This window comes from Numenius arquata, chromosome 3 (assembly GCF_964106895.1).
Source record: "Numenius arquata chromosome 3, bNumArq3.hap1.1, whole genome shotgun sequence".
NCBI lineage: Eukaryota > Metazoa > Chordata > Aves > Charadriiformes > Scolopacidae > Numenius > Numenius arquata.
Window position 1 is genome coordinate 31,244,411 of NC_133578.1, and position 17,443 is coordinate 31,261,853.

A 17,443-nucleotide genomic window follows, 5' to 3' on the forward strand; every position below is an offset into this window, starting at 1 on the left:
GGATATGTGATCTCATTTCTGTGTTTTTTCATTGCTGAAAAATTAGGGTGTATAAAGAATTAAGAACTACTGCTACTGTTTAAAACATCTTTTTCTCTAGTGCTATTTTTCCTGTGGAAATTGCTTTTGTGTAGTCATGCAGTCTGTTTACCTGTCAGTCCTTCCCAATGGCCCTATTACCCACTTTAAATGAAGGGTAGGAGTGGTAGAGCAAATAATCTAGGAGTATTGGGGAAAACTGCTGAACGAATAGATGAGGATGACTCAAACTAATCCCCTACTGAAGGAAAGTTGGGGAGAATTTGGCCTTTGTACAGCGCATTTGAAAGCAAAAGGCTGAAAATTCAGTAAGTGTTGCCTCTGCATACTGGAACCACCATGTGCTGTCTCTCCTCATCCAGTTCAGAGAGGACGTGGTGAGTAGGAAGCAATGGAATTAGTTTCATAGAAAAGCAAAGGACAAAAGACATGAGTCCATCAAAAAGCTTTGGTGGTTCTCCTGTTCACGGAAGACATAGTTAAATGATAAGCAAAATTTCTGTGCTTTGCAGTTTGTCTAAGTATACAAGAAAAGCTTGTGGCTTAAGGAAGCCATACGCTGCCTGGTATAAATCAGTATAAATTGGGAAATCTTGTTGGTATTCAAAAGAACACACAGTGGCCCAGGAAGTGGAATAGAAGAGGATTTTCTTGCTTGAAAAAAATGGACCAATGCTCAGGCCCCTAGCCATTTCTGCAGTCTGGGGTTTGTCTGGCAGTGAAATTATGAAATCTTGGCTTGTGCATGCTTATATCTGTTTCCTTTCTCTCTCATACTTTTCCTTAGAGTATTCTGGCTTTGTGGATGGCTACTGCAATGTATTCAACATGAGACTAACTCCTGCCATCCCATTTATTAGCTTCAATTGCTGTATGCACAAAAATGAGGTCAGAATTTGGCCTCGGATATTATCTTTGGACCATGGCTTTCTGGAATTTATACCACATCCTCTGCTCTAGTTTTTCTTTCCAACAGTTGTTTGGGACACTGCTTGCATGGTACATTGCACAAATAAGAAGGAAATAGGTCCTCACCTTGAAATTAGTTATTTGTGAGAGAACAATATTTGCTTAGATGGAGCAATGAAAAAGTTCAGGACTCTCTGCTAGTTCATTTGTTTCTGGGATGCTGATCTAAAAAGGTATTATTCAAGTGGAGTACAGTTATGTAGGGACAGATTCAGCTGTCTGACAATGAATACAGATTCTTCAGCTTCCAGTAGTATTCTGTAAGAGTTAATAACAATGGAAAGTATGCAACAGGCAACACTTGTGAATTTACATTATCAGGCCTCTAAAGACAATTCTTCATTCCCCTTAATGTGAAAAATCCTGTTGCAGGCAGTCCATAACTTGGATAAGGAATATACATTTTATTTGCAAATAGACTTGGAAGATTTCAGCATGTGTAATATAGATACTGCAAATAAAGGTATATCTAATAACTTAAATCATTACCATTCAAAGTATTTAAGCACATCCTGTTGTTCAGCTTTATCAAAGGACTTGCCTTTAAGTAAGCACACGCAGAAAATTATATATGCTTGTGTCATATGGAGAATTGAGGGTTTTGCTGTTTGCTGCATACTTGAAACTTTGAATTTTTATCTTCCACTAGGACAGAAATGTAGTCAGGTAGCAATGTTAAATACATCTCCAGATGCCTCTAAGTAGGATTATCTGAGAGTGATACTTTCATAAAGCTAGAAACTAAAAAAAATACTTTTAATGTTATGTAGGTGTTATTTATTTAAGTATTGAATAGGCTGATATTTTACAAAAGTCTTTAACGTATCAACACCAAAACAACTTCGATACAAAAAGAGCCAGAACTTTTTTCTTACATTGAAATGGTCATGTGGCACAGTGATGGAACTGCTCTCAGATGCATATGATTTTTTTAATTAGTCAGGTCAAATATTAAAATGGCACAAAGCCAATTTGTGGAATTAAGGTTTCTCTTTGCAGAGAATGCTTTCATTATGGAGGCAATGTAAAGCCTTTGCCCTTACTATTAATTTCTCCTTGTTGAAGTACTTCAGATCTGCAGCTCATGCAAGTGTGTTTTTCTCATACCAACTCAAAGTTGCTTTTTAAAATCTTCTGTTTGGTAGGGAAATTACTTGCCTTTTTTCCTTTAAAAGGCATTGTTTTGCTATTTGACATGCACAAACATAGGATATTGATAATAAAGCAATACGCGAATGTCAAGAACCATCAAATATTAACATTCTGATATTCAGTGCCCAAATAAAATAAACTGAGTTTTGTACAATACCGAAACCAGCAGCATAAAATGTTAGTTGTGTTCTGAAAAAGTTTTATTTCGCTCCAAAAGTTTTAAAGTAAATTTCTTAATATATAACGGGCTTTCCTAAAACAAGTACATTTCTAAGAGTTGTAAGTCCTTGCAAATCTCTATAAAACCTCTTATCTGAGTTCATTTTTGGAGGAAAAAAAAAAAAAATCAAGCTATTGATATATTTTCCAAATGTGGGTTCATGTGGAATTCATTGTCTTGACTTTTTTCCACTTTCCTCATACTTCGCAAACTCTGCATTAGCTTGCTCTTGTGTTGGAATTACAATTCCTCTTTTATGGAACAATTGGATCTTTCTTTCAAACATAACATCACTGAACTCATTACCCAAATGTCCAAAGCTAAGAGCACCATTTTGCAAAGCAGTAGTTTCAAATGAGTTAAAATCACTTTAGCAAAAGTCAGATATTATTTCTAGCATCTTTATCTGTTGAGAGTCTTTAGTCCGCAGTCAAGAAAACTCTGAGGTAACACACTCTGGTTTCTGCTAAAACTTAGGCTTCGCTACTGAAACAATATTTGGAAGCAGCAGTAGAATGATGTACCATTTTGGCATTGAAATTCTGACATTTTACTGGTCTGTTGTATTTTTGCTTTATTAGGCTCATACAAATAAATCTAAAAGTTGTGTTCCATAAAATAAAGACATTGAAATAAGTATTTTTTCCTTGCTCTTCCTTACCCTCCCTTTGACCCATTTTACTTTGTTTTACCTTTTCCCCTCTTTCTTCTAATGTAGCTGAGCATATGACTTCATCCTAGGAACTATTTCTTGTGCAGGCTGGCAAATGAAGTCTCATTCAAAGAAAGGAGTGGGTTTTTTTTAAGGAAGAATTTCCGTTTACTGGCATTTTAACCTGATGTAGAAGTTCTGTCTTCCCAATGATAAAGTCCAAGAGATACGAACTGCAGCACTTTATTCCATGAATAAAGTGTACAAATTCAGTGTAGTCAGCAGTATTTGCTTTCAGCCTAATGTGAAGTCAATTGTCTATGGATTAACTCCCACTGACTTCAACGAGGCTTTTGAGCATGCTTGTTGGAAGACTTCTAATTCCTTTCGTAAGATTGTTATTTAGACAGTGAGACCAAGTGATGGGGTTCATTGGTCTTCATAATTAAATAAAACAATTTAGGGTTTGACTAAACAGATTATTCTGACAGTCATTAAAAAGTACAGGAGACAGCTTCTTAATGTTATAAAACCCTAATGTTATAAAAACTAGAACAAATTAAAAAGTCTTAGTTTCTAGGAGGAAGGTGAGGTGAGTACATGGCCTGAGTTGTGAGAAATAGCTTATTTAACAGCTGTTGAGCCATTATGGTAAAGAAACAGAATCTTCCGTGTGTTTCATATGAGAGCAGGCAAGCATCACTCCCTGCTTTACAAGTAGATTTGCTTAGAATTGAGAATTCTTGTTCAAGACTGGCATTTATTATTATTTTCTCAGCCAGCAGCTCCTGAGAAGAAAACATTGAGAGAGAAGCTTCTTTAAGCATTTAAGTTATTTTCCCCATGGTCATGTACAAATATGCGGAGGATTTTGGCTAAACCATCACTGTTGGTTTTGGTTTTATTATAAATTTCTATGTGAATCTGCTAATTCATAATTTCATGCTGGATACTCTATGGAAAATAAAGATATGCTTTCTCCCAAACAGCATAAAAGACTGTGCTACAAGGCATACCACTTAGAAATCATAAGGAAGGTGTTTTTTTATAATAAAATGTAACCATAAGCAAACTTTTGTCCAGAACAGATTTAATTAACTGTCACTAGAGCTTCACATAAAGATCAAACAAGTAAAATCAATAGAATTCCTCATTTCTAGATGTGGAGTATTCAGTAAATGTCTGTGAAACTGATGTGTTTAATAATTCAGGGTTAGTGCTTGCAAAGGATCCTGAAGAAAGATAATTTTCTTTCATTCCATAACAAACACAAGTAAACTTTTCATGAAATTGAATATGAAAATGACAAGCAAATTCATACAGGCTGTATTCACAGGAGGACAGGGCCTGAGAAGTCAGGCTGTATCATTTTATCAGAGGATGAAAGTTCATAAAGTGGGTGTAATGTTTAGGATTCCAGAAAGTTATATGTGAAAATAAGTGATGAGCAAAGATGACAGAATAATCCTTTTATAAAGTCCTGTTATAAATTTGAGTTACATCTTATTGAGAACTTCACTATGAGTGAAGTGCTATCAATAAAATTTAATACTGCAATGAATTCCGTAGGATAATTCTGGCTTATGTGGCAGCTATTATATTTGCCCATTATCGCATCTTATATTGTTTGTCAGCAGATTCAGGATTTTCAGTCAGTGCTGTCTTCTCTTTGAATTTTCCACAACCAATTAAAAACAGTGATCTCTACTTTCTGACTCTTGACCTCTTAACAATGTTGTATCATTTGTGGGTGGACTATTGATAAGAATCCTTTAGTCATTATTGTTGAATTTTAGTAAATAGCATAAGTTTTAAAATACCCAGATACTTTAAAGCTCTTATTTGGAATGTTCTTTGATCACCAAGGAAATGCATAAAAATGTCCTAACTGATCAGATTTTGAATTTTAATTGGAACCTGGCACTACAGTAAAATTAAATTGGAGAATACTGTGAAATCTGCCAATGAATTTCCAGAGCACTGGGAATTCTGACACTGCCACTACTGAGAACCTGATTTCATTGGTCTTACGATTGTTCAGGATACATGCAACATGTAAGTATGGAATAGAAACTCAGGCCACTTTATCAAATGCAAATCTATGATTACACTGAAAGTTAATGTCAAGAAAACTTTCCACGATTCTGGTTTCTAGAATGGCTTTTGGGAAGGAGGTCAGTGTACCTGCCGGGGGGTTGAAAACGTTCTGCTCTGGGACTTAAAGCTAAAATTCTGTAAAATTTAGTAGCTTTTGGTTTGTCTCCTAAGCTTTGTTTTGAATTTTAGGGTTTTGAAAACAAATGCATTTGAGGGGAGGAAGGGAAGGGGTGAGAGAAAATGGGCAGGGAGGAAATAAAAGTATCCAGATGCAACTTACTTGAAACCACTGTGTTTTATTTTACTTCAAAAAAGGGATATGTAGAGTCTTGCTCTTGAGGAAAAGAAGACTGGCCAGCTGGAAAGCAGCTTTGCAAAAAAGGCACTGTGGGTCCTGGTGGACACGAGCTGACCATGAGCCAGTAAGCCAGCAGTGCACCATTATGGTAAAGGGCAGTGATCCCTTTGGATGTGCTAGGAGAATTGTTGAGAGCAGGTTGAGGGAAGTGGTCCTTTCCCCTCTACTCTGCACTGGTGTGCAGAGATCTGCAATGCTGTATCCAGGTTGGTGCTTTCCACTGCAAGGGACATAGACATATTGGAGTAAGTCTGCTGAAAAGCTAGCAGCATGATTAAGAGACAGGGACATCTGTGTCATGGTTTAACCTCAGCCAGCAACTAAGCACCGTGCAGCTGCTCGCTCACTTCCACTCATTGGGATGGGGGAGAGAATCAGAAGAGTAAAAGTGAGAGAACTTGTGGGTTGAGATAAAGACAGTTTAATAGGTAAAGCAAAAGCTGTGCGCACAAGCAAAGTGAGGAATTCATTCACTACTTCCCATCATCAGGCAGGTGTTCAGCCACCTGCAGGAAAACAGAGCTCCATCACTTGTAAAGGTTACTTGGAAAGAAAAATGCCATAACTCTGGACATCCCTCCCTTTCTTTTTTTTCCCCAGCTTTATATGCTGAATGTGACATCATATGGTGTGGAATATCCCTTTGGTCAGTTGGGGTCAGCTGTCCCAGCTGTGTCTCCTCGCAACTTCTTGTGCACCCCCAGCCTACTTGCTGGTGGGGCAGTATAAGGAGCAGAAAAGGCCTTAACTCAGTGTAAGCACTGCTCAGCAGTAACTAAAACATCCCTGCATTATCAGCACTGTTTTCAGCACATATTTAAAACATAGCCCGTACTAGCTGCTATAAAGAAAACTAACTCTATCCCATCAAAAACCAGCACAATCTGTCATACAAAGAGAGGTTGAGAGAGCTGGGACTGTTCAGTATTGAAAAGAGAAACCTCAGGGGGATGTTATCAGTGTGTATAAACACCTGATGAAGTAAGTAAAGATGACAAAGCAGGACTCTTCTTAGTGGTGTGCAGTGACAGGGCAAGATGCAATGGACGCAGGCTGAAGTACAGGAAGCTGTATTTTAAATGTAAGGAAAAAATTCTTTCCTGCAAGGGTGATGGAACACTGGAACGGGTTGCCAAGAAAGGTTGTGGAGTCTCCATACTTGGAGATATTCAAAAGTCCAACTAGACATGGTCCTGAGCAACCTGCCCAAGTTGACCCTGCTGTAAGCAGGTGGGTTGGTCTAGACGTCTCTGGAGGCCCCTTCCAACCTTAGCCATTCTGTGATTCTCTAATTCATCTCAAGGAAACAAACACGTGTAACCTGACACAAAGAAACATATGCAAGCAACGTTGACCTGAAGCTAAATCTCTGTGTGATAAAAACTTTCCTGATCCTTTTACTCATTTATCTAAGGGCTTGTAATGGCATTCAGGATTCTGTTTTGTTCTGTCAGGAGTTCCATATCCAGACTTCACTTAGCCACATTTGGAATGAAAGTCTTATCATCAGAACAGCTGCTATAGTCTTGCCCGTTTGTGTTTTTCTGGGGGGAAAAAAACCCCCAACAAAACCCCCCCAAAAACTTAATTGCTTACAGAGCCAACAGAGCAGTTGCTTTTCAAGAGGAATTTGGTGTCATCTTGTGAAGTTTTGTTTTTGTTAAATCTAACAGTGGAAGCACTGTGACTGATAGCAATACGAATAGACAAATTTTGGCAGGATGCTTTGCCAGAAGTGACTGCCAGAAACCTCCACACAGCAAGAAGATGACAGGATGGATATTTTCTGCCTACCTGGATCATGGGTTTCCTAAAGCCTCCAGTTTGGCTGTGTTCAGTCTTGTATGTCCTTAAAATTCAGAGCAATAATCACCAGAATGTTTCTACGTGCATATCTTACCAAAAAAAAAGACTAATTGGTAGGACTAGTTTTATACAGCATTAGCAAACACCACAGAATGTCTCAATAGGAACAGGAAAGGAAACAGATTCATGTTGTCCTACTTTAGCCACTTACAACAGGCAGCTAAATTCCATGGATAGTCAGTGAAAGGATACACTTCCAGATGTTGATATAAAGCCAGAGATCGATTTAAGAGACTGTCTAGCAAATGGATACCTCATGTCAGTCTGGTGTGAACTGCTTCTCTAAACTGCCAGAAATTTTCATTGCATCCTTTACTAAAATTGAGAAGCCTCAATTCTATGATCTATTTTTACAGATGTAAATTCTTTAACCAAAGTTAATAAATTAAGCCATTAATGCAGCTAGACTCCTCAGCCCTTTTAGTACCAATTTATTTAACCTGAAAAATGTTCAGGGAAAATAAGCCAAAATGGTACTGAGCTATCTTTCTCCCTTTAAATGAAACAGGGATTTGCATATACTTTAAAAATATATCCTCTCAGAAACTTAGATTTTATTGAGAATGGCAGTGTTTGGATCTATTTTAAGAAAAGTTATATGTGAATAAATTTCTGAGAGAAGAATACATGGTTTTCTTCTGTAATCACTGCTTTTAATTTTCTTAATGCACTTTTCACTGTTGTTTTGTCTGAATACGTTTTTATTTTTGTTCCTTCAGACAGGATCCTGCCACAAGCATTTTTAAATCAGACATTAATAGCATAGTCCACAGTTGTTACTGCCAGGCCTCAAACACAAATACTGCATTTGTGTTCGGAGGAAAAAGCAAACATCAGATCTTAATTATGTGCGTTTGTGCTTTCTTCTGTGTTTAAACAATCTGGTGTGAAGGGTTTACATCACTATCAGTTAACTGTAGGTCTTCAACTACCAGGATCACCAGCTGTGTGGTTTGCATTGGTGGGGGTTTTGTCCCATTTTTTTGCTTATTGCTTAAATGGCAGAATTGCTAGGGAAAGTTGAAGCTTTATATGACTCTATCCATAAGAAAGATACTAGGAGAGGCTTTTGTATTGAATGCTTAACTAAAATTAGTTGCTTTATTTGCAGACTGTTTGCAAACAGGTTTTTGGTTTCTTTGTGAGATTCAGTATGATTGAGCGGGCTGAGCATTAGAGCAGATATCAGAATTATGGAGTCCTGTCTTCGTTACTGTGACCTGCACTATGACCTCTTCTTGTGTTCCTGTTTCTGAAGGAACAAATGATGAGTGGTTTGTCAGCTCTTTGGTGCATGGATTGAATTTCATTCTGCCTGTCACAATAGGACTGTCCTCTTGGCATTTCTAGTGGTAAGCTTTAAAACTTAAAAAATGTGTATAGGTCATTCAGGCTTTGGATTCCTGATCAGTTGTTGAAAGCTATTATTGTGATTCATCATTCTCTGATGGATCACTAGAATCACATCATAATTACTCTTTCTTCCATTTTGTAAGGTATGGGAGGTGCTGGACTTCAGCATGATTAAACTCATATAAAGACATTTATTCTTTGCAAAGAACTATAAACAAAAATTATTTAAATTTTAAAGAAGATAAGAAGGGTGACAAAGAAAATTCTATTACATATTGTGGAGCTTGGTCAGTTCTCATTTGTAGACAATTGGGCGTATTATGAGTTAAGTGCCAGGGAGTGCTCAGAGAACATCCAGCAAGGACTCTGGTCAAGTCACTGCTCCGAATAAAAGAAATATCGGCTAAACCTAAGAATGATGTGTTCCATGCAGAGCCCCAGACCTTCATCAATAGAACTGTGGCAAGTCAACCAGGAATGTTGTTACCTGAGATTCCAAGTATTTGCAAATTTTACCACTGAAGAAAGCAAAACTTCAGCATGTTATTTTTGGGTCTATATAAATCCATTTACACTTGCTTCTCATTTTAAAGTCTGGTCTTCTAACATACCAGCATTTTGGTTTAGATTGGTATTGTAAACAGTTTAAATGATTTTTAAGTATTTTGTACTATGTTTAACTGAGAATGTGAATCTGACATAGCTGTCAGTGAACTGCAGAAGATTTAGATTTGGTTTACTTGTCCCCTATTTCATATAAATGGGACTTAGCATTTATTCTTTCAGTTAAATTTTGATTATAATCTGGAGACAGTTGTTAAAGTGTTGGCTGGAAGGAGTGTTACAAGAAAGATGTTTTCATTTTGTTTGCAGCTAGGAAAGTTTTGTTAAATGTGCTTTTGTGCCAAAGCCATAGAAGTAGTTGCTTTTTTCTGCAGTGTGAAGTCAAGTCCAGCAGACTGAACTTTAAAATCTTTCTAGAGCATCAAATATTGGTGACTTGGATAGATACATTCTCATTAATTGTATTTTAAAGTTTTGGAGATTGATCAAACCAGAATCCATGTTCAAGATTCTTTCTAAAACACAACAATACATCAATTTATTGTTGATCTTGAGTGTAGAAAAGTATATACCAATTATTGCTCATCTCTAAAAGGAATTTGGGTAGACATATCTTATACTCCATTTTTGATTAGTGAAAAGAAATTTAGTATTTATGAAATTGGCTTTTTTTTTTTTTTCTTGCTTTTTAATGCAGAACACTCAGCAGGAAGACCAGGAGGCCCATCTTGGAAAATGAATTATTATTTAGGTGTTACTTTATATTATGGACAATGAAGCTGATATGAGTGGATAAAAGGGGATGAATGAAATACATCTTGTCTGCTTTCAGTAAATGCCTTTCTCTGTACATGCAAAAGACCTTTATTTTCCTATACTGAAATAAAGGAACAGAAGAAATATCAAACAAAGTAAAAGGAAATTCAGTGTGTACATATTAGGTCTTTGTCTCCAAGTGACTGTTTAATCACAAATAACTTTGAGAAACAAAGATAAACTGAACTTAAAATAAATACTAATGGGATAAGCAGAGGTGTTTTCAGTCCAGGAACTCTTACCTGAGTCAGATAGGATGCCAGCAGGATAGGTTTGGAAAAGCTATCAACTGATCTTAATTTTTTTTTATAAATATGAAAGAACATATAGAAGAAATGAGGATTTTTGTTCTGACAAATCTGTTTTTCTAATGATTATAGGTAGTGGAGCCAGCTCATATGTAATGAAGTGCAGTGTGACTATGGACACTCAAGACTTGGCTACACAAAGAGAAATAGCAAGTGCTATCCAAGGTAGCGGTACAAGTGGTTTGAAGGATCTATGGATAATCGCTTTTCCTCACAATGTGAAAACTAAACTAACTTGTGGTGTGGAAAGCTCTAACGATAAGACGACAATATGCTGACTTCACATGAAGACTGAATATATTTAATACTACGTTCTTGAGAATACTTCTTGTATGTCTGTACTCAAGCAGCAGAACCGTGCTTTAAAGAATTGGCCCATGATCCTGGAAAGAGGACTACTGGGATGGCACTAGTGGGAATCACTCCAGAGGACTGTAAGCATCGTGCATCGTGTGCATTAATGAATGGCACTGGACAATTTTGGAAGAGGGGAAGCAATTTCCATATTATTTTACAAGATGTACATATGTATAGTTACGTGTCTTAAAGATGTATTTTAAATCTCAGCATTGAAAAACTTTGCTGTATTGAATTGGTGAAGTATACGAACCTAAATAATCCTAACTTGCTGTGTTTGGGGAAGCACAAATGAACATTGTGAATCTGGAATCATTCCACGTTAATGACTGTACTTTGTTCCAATAGTTCAATTAGGGAACAGAGTCACATATTGCCGTAGAATATCAGGATTTATCTGCCCTTATCGGATGATCTTTTGGCTTTAGTAACAAATAAGAACATACTCCTGTTTAGAATAGTTTTGAAGGTATGAGATGAAAATATTATTCAAAGATGGATAAAATTAATACATCCTTTTAGAAATACAGTGAAGTTAACTGACCTGCTCAAGATACATTAGCAAAATGTGTCAGTAGTCAAGAGCATTTAAATTTCTTGACTTTCTTTTACCTAATTTTTTCCAGATCAGTCTACAGAATGGTGCTGTCACCAGGGATGGAGGCAGTCAACAGAACTGGAATACTGTGTAAATATTTTTCCTACAATGACCCTTCTTCTTGTAAGTAACTTACCTATTTAGTTTTTTCTAGTTTGGGGATTTTTTTTTGGATGAGACGAAGATAAAAGGAGTGAAAGAGATAAATAGGGAGGCAAATTAAATCTGAAAGAAAACTTTCACATTTCTTATTGGTACTTACACTTCGTAAGGAAATGGACATCACCGCAAGTTAACAAAATGGAAATGTATGTATATTAAAATGAGATTTTTGTTATTCCTGCCACAAATAGAATGCCTTGACTAAAAATGATTGGGTTTATGTCTTGGAATTGGGGTTAGTGGCCAGGAAGAGTTCTACAACAGAATTGCAAGAAATTTATCATTTGTTCTGGCTATCTAAAGCAAGAGTTCATATGTTACACCTACTTCAAATAGGTTCATTTGATGATTTACTTTGTGGATCTAAGATTGTCAGTCAGTGCATTAAATCCATGCTTTTTGGAGATGTTTTTGACCCTTCTTTATTTACAGTTTATGTAGCAGTGCTGATTGCTGCACAGTGAATTCACATTGCTGCCTAAAAATGAATCTTTGAATCCTGTATGAGTATCTCTGGAAGTAGGCCCTGTATGATCTGAAGTTCTTTCAAAAATCTTATTTGTCTGGAATTACATGGAAGAATATAGCTTTTATTTGGAGAATCTATGCTGTGTTGCTGTCATTTAGCTATTGCAGGGGATGTTATGGAATGTACTGATGAACAAAAAATTAACTAAAAATAATCCTGTGTTTATTAGTCCTCTAAACTAGAGAGGGATTACAGTGTATCAGACAGACTGAGTGTAGCAGTAGCAAGGATACAATGACCCAAATTACTAAATACTGTTAAAGATTGCTTTGTTTTCATCTGTATGGTAACCTTTCGACTCGTTGAATTTGTAGGTAATTTTGCTACTGATTCCAGTAGGACTAAAATTTTAGCTACAATATGCAGCACTGCTGCATATTTCTTCTGACTTTTCCCTTTGAATACCTGACTCTTTTATGCTTTTTAGTATTAATACTGTAGATGGCTTTAATCTCTTTTGGTTGTGAATGTTTAATTTTATTTGTCGGTTTAATTGTTAGGTCTATTTTGATGTTAAACATACCTGTTCTTTTGAACTGCTTCTTAGCAAACATCAGCAGACCAAATGAACATCAAGTGGAACTACTCCTTGTCACAGCCACATAACAAAACCTTCCAATATACCTCAATATCCATCCAAGTTAGTGCACCCCACAGCAGAACCGTCAGAATTCATTCATAGAATCCTACACATGCTGATCCAGTGTGATGGGCCTCATCCAGTGCACTCTAATTCCTTACTGTTTCACAAGGGTTGATCTTACCTGCTTTCCTGCTTTAGTACTGTTTCTTCACCACAGTTACTAACTCCTCTTTTTTTTTTTTTTTTTTTTTTCTGCCTCTCACGTTGTTAGAAATAATTAGGCCAAAATAAAAAAATGAGAGACATGTTTTCTAACCCAGTTTTGGCTTCCTCTTTGCTACTGCTTTATCAATCGGATATAAGCATTTTTCCTGAACTCTATTCTGTTAAGTGTAGTCATTACTCTAAGGCACAAAAAATGAGGTTTTCGTGACAAATTTGTAGACCAAGATTTTTAAATCTTGGGAGTGATCTTTAGTGCTTAACTAGCATTATTTGAGGTCCTTGATTTCCAAATATCACTCTGTTATCTGATAGCTCATATACTTTTAACGTAGCATGATATGATTACTCCAAAATTAAGCCATGAAAAAGCATCAGAAACATTTGAAAGATATGGTTGTAAAATGGATCTAAGTTGTGCAATCAAAGTTTTACTCCAGGATTCAAAATTCATTGAGGCAAATAAACCTCTTAGTGAAATCATGCTTTTTAGAAAAGCACTGCCTTTAACAATGTTACGCAGCTTCATGTACTTCATAGTTTTCATCTCCATGTGTTTAATAGTTTTCAACTGCCAGGCAAGCTAACACAGATGAACAAAGGCTGATATGTGCTTTTCGTCAGCTTTGGATGAAGTGAGTGAAAAGTAGCATAATTCATATGAACAGCTTACAGGGAGACTTGGAGTGTTGTCATAGCTGTTACCACTCAGCTGATCTCAAGAGACCTTCTTACTCTGGAAGTAACATACAGGATAGTTGAGTTCTCAAAAGAAATTGAAATTAAGGCAAGAGGGGAGGAAAAGGAGTTTTTCTTTGTATTAAATTTGTGATGTATGACTCTTAAATTTCTAATGATACAATTTGTTAAAATGCTAGTCTCTTCTGATAGTGCTGGACTTTCTGAAGCTTTATTTCATGAATAAAAATTGTCCCATTTTGCAGGTCATAATAGTTTCAGCAATCTTTCAGTTTAGTACTTGCAGCATGGATATCTGTATTTGTTGTTAACCCATTCTTACAAAGCCAACATGACCAGGAGAAAAATTAGTTACTAACTATGATCTCCTGAACCCTGGAGCTTTTCAGCCTCTTCAGTAAGAGAAGCAGAGCACAGCTTTTACCCTCTTATTCCCCAGCTTAATCAAAATACAAAGAAATATAAACAATGGCTGTGACCTGAGAGATTGATACACAAATTTGGGTGAATATTTGTGGGTGGAAGAAGAAAACAGTTTTTTGGTTATGTATACATCCATCTGAATCTGAAAGCTCATGCAAGCCAGTAAGGTTGGAGCAGGACATCTTATTTGTGCTATTCTAGAATATCCTCTCTGGTTATAACAAAATAATCGATAATATTTTGTGTTTAGAGAAGGATATTGGAAAGCATCATTTTTTTCTCCTTATGGAGCATGCTTTAGAGCTGCAATGCTTTTTTATGCAAGCGATCTGTCTGACTGTCCTAAACCATTTCCTGTCCATGGAACACCTGTAGATTGGAATAATTTCATCTGAATCTTTCAGTTTAATACTGATTTAAGATTAAAATGTCACTGTTGTAGCATGTGGTTCAAGTGTTGTTATTATGCAGCCCGTTATGTGCATGCTATCTTTACATCTTTACATCTGCCACTGCAGAGCTGCCTGCAAAAATACCAAGCTCATACATGGAAGGTAAGGAAAGTCCTTAGTTTCTCTTGACTTCAGCTGGATTTAACAGCACTCATGCTTTTATAGAGCACTGCATGATGAGCAGTGCCATGCAAATTACTATTCATTCTGTGGCTAGTTGAAAGTTGTCACTGTTTCACAGGCTTTGAAGTCTAAACATTTTCAGTAAAGTATATGATAACAATGTACTGGCTTTTAAAAAAATAAAAATCTTGATTTATGTACAGTTTTTCATGCTAGGTCGGTGGGTGAATAATAATTTTCTAAATAGGAGGAAGTGCCAAAATACATATGAAGTATTCACGTGGCCTAAAGCAGAAAACCTTGTGGAAAGGCTCACTGTTTATTCTACACAATACAGCATCTTTCTTTTTCCTTCAGGAAAGTTTTATTTGTTTCTCATTTGTATCGTATCAGCACAGAATAAGATGCACCCAGCTTTGCAACTCTACCTATTACTATGATTACTAATTTTGAGGTTTGTTTCTGGAGTGAGGAAGAAATAGCTGAAAAGCAATAGGCACAGTCCTGCACTTCCTGAAATCATTAGAATGTTTCATACTGATTAGACCAAGGGAGCAAATTCATAGAGGTCAAAGAAAATAGTGTAGTGACAATGTCTGAATTAAACATGGGCCTTTATTAGCTGTTGTAGCAGCAAATTGTTTACCACATTGCACTCCAAACAATGCTTGAGCATTGTGGAAGAAATCATGGTTTTAAGGAGCAAGTGGAATGCCAGTTGCTTTCATATTCTACATGCTGGTTACTTTTAATACTATGGCCTGTGAGAGTAGGGCATCTAGCCTGAACCACGGAGATGAAAAGTTTTCCTAAAGAGGCAGCAGTGGAAGAAGAAAAATATATACCCAGCTTAAACATCTTATTTTAACTCTGAACTGTAGTGAGAGGACTTGGTTATAATAAAGCTTGTATTTTAAACACTCCTTTTGTTGTTACTCAGTTTAATGGTTCTTGAGATTTTCTCTGCTGAATTCTCTTTCTTTTCTATTGTAGGTGTTTAAATCTCATCCACACATCGTGCATTGTGATAGAAATTGTCATTTTAGACCTGATTCCAATGTTACAGTAGTGCAACTCAACTGATTTCTTCTTTACAGGTTTGTAAATTGAGATCAGACCTGGGTCACTACTTAAAGTGTTGTTTCTCAATATGCTATGTCACTTCAGTAAGGAATAAGATATTGTCAGTAGCCCTCCAGCACCTGCTTGGAGGGAGGTGCACCTATTTACCCTGTTGTTGTTCTTCCATCCTGTTTGCAGGTAAGATTTGTTAAAAGCATGAGAAACAATAGAACTTACTTGTTGTAAAGGCTTTTTTTTGATTTTGTGACCTCAATTAGTAGTATCTTACAGAACAGTACGGGTAGGGGAGGGGTCTTTGAGTTAGTCTTTTGGTATAATACATTGTGTGGTTCTGGGAAGTGGAGGAATAGGTGGGGAGATAGCACTCCAGACCAGAAACTTCGTATTACAGAATTTTTTGTAGAAATAATTCTCTCAAATTATTCCTAATGGTAAATATCTTAAAAATTTCCAGTAACAGGAGGTTTTTTTCTTTTGAAAAAGACACTGTCCTCAAGAATTCCAATGAATCCTTTCTTGTGTTTTACTTAAAACTGGAGCCCATCCCACCCCATGGAAGTGAGTTTCATGTCAAATTCCACATTCTAGGAGTAAGCATTTAGAATTAGAGAAGCTCAGCAAGGACTAACTGATATTTATTTTTTTTAACCTTAGACTTTGGCTTCTGTTTTGTCACCTGTGTTTCCATCTACCTGTCCTTGCATTTCATTTGTGTATTTGAATTGATTTTGGTGCCTCCTCATTTCTCTCTGTATGAATGAATGTTGACTCAGACTTTGGATTATTTTAAAGTATGTTAGACTTCTCTAAGATCATGAAAATCAGGGTCTGCTCCTTTTCATTTTGCTCATTCGTTGTGTTTTTTCTAGAATTTAGCAGGGTGTGTAGGAAGATAGAGTAACATGTGAATTCAATTGCGACACAGGCTGCAATACAAAACCCTTGCCTGCTTTGTCAGTCATTTTATGAATTGATTTATAGAGCTATGTGGAACCCTAATTAAATTCAGCTTCTCAACATTTTGCAAATCCAGAAAACGCAGTGTGTCATTATTCTGGAGTCTCAGCATTGAAGGAACTGTTGCCTTTTTCAGGGCTACATTAGAGGGCGGCAGCTGGCTACTTATGTGTGAATCGCAGGGACTTTGCATTATCCCTTTTGCTGTCATCTTGCCACCTGGTGGCAAAATGTGGAAGGCTGTAGCGTGTGAAAAGCAAAGACTCTGCTTTCAGAGAAAGCCTCTCTTCTGCTTGCACTGAGCACGTGGACCAAGTTCTACCTTCCCAACAAATCTTGGCTCTTTATCTCTCCAAGTGAATCACTTTATGTAGAATACCACAAGAATTTTCAGAGAGGTCCAAAGGTGTTAAGTATTCGGCTTGAAAGAAAAAAAAGAGCTTTCTTAGCTCCTTTTCTCAGTATCAGCCTAAAATGGTTTTGTCCTCTGTGTTTCAGAGGGCTGAGTCTCATTCTCCCTTTGCTGAAGTAAACAGTAAAACTTATGGTTTTATGCATGTTGTGTATATTAGAAGTAAATATAAAATCTGTTGTGTTATAAAGCGGTCACATTAAATCTTTTCTGTTAATTTTTTTAAACAGCTACCACATAGTAGCAGCTGAAACACACTGAAGCAGTTTCTCCAAATTGAAACAGACAACAGCTCTGGTGTGTTGGATGGTACATGGTAAGTTTGTAAAGTTATTTTTTTAATGTCAACCACTAATTTTAAAATTCTCTTGTTTCTAAATTACTTTTAAAATGCAGCCTTCGGTTCACCCTCAGTTCTTTAAAATATACTAGTGAATCAGTGCCTTCAA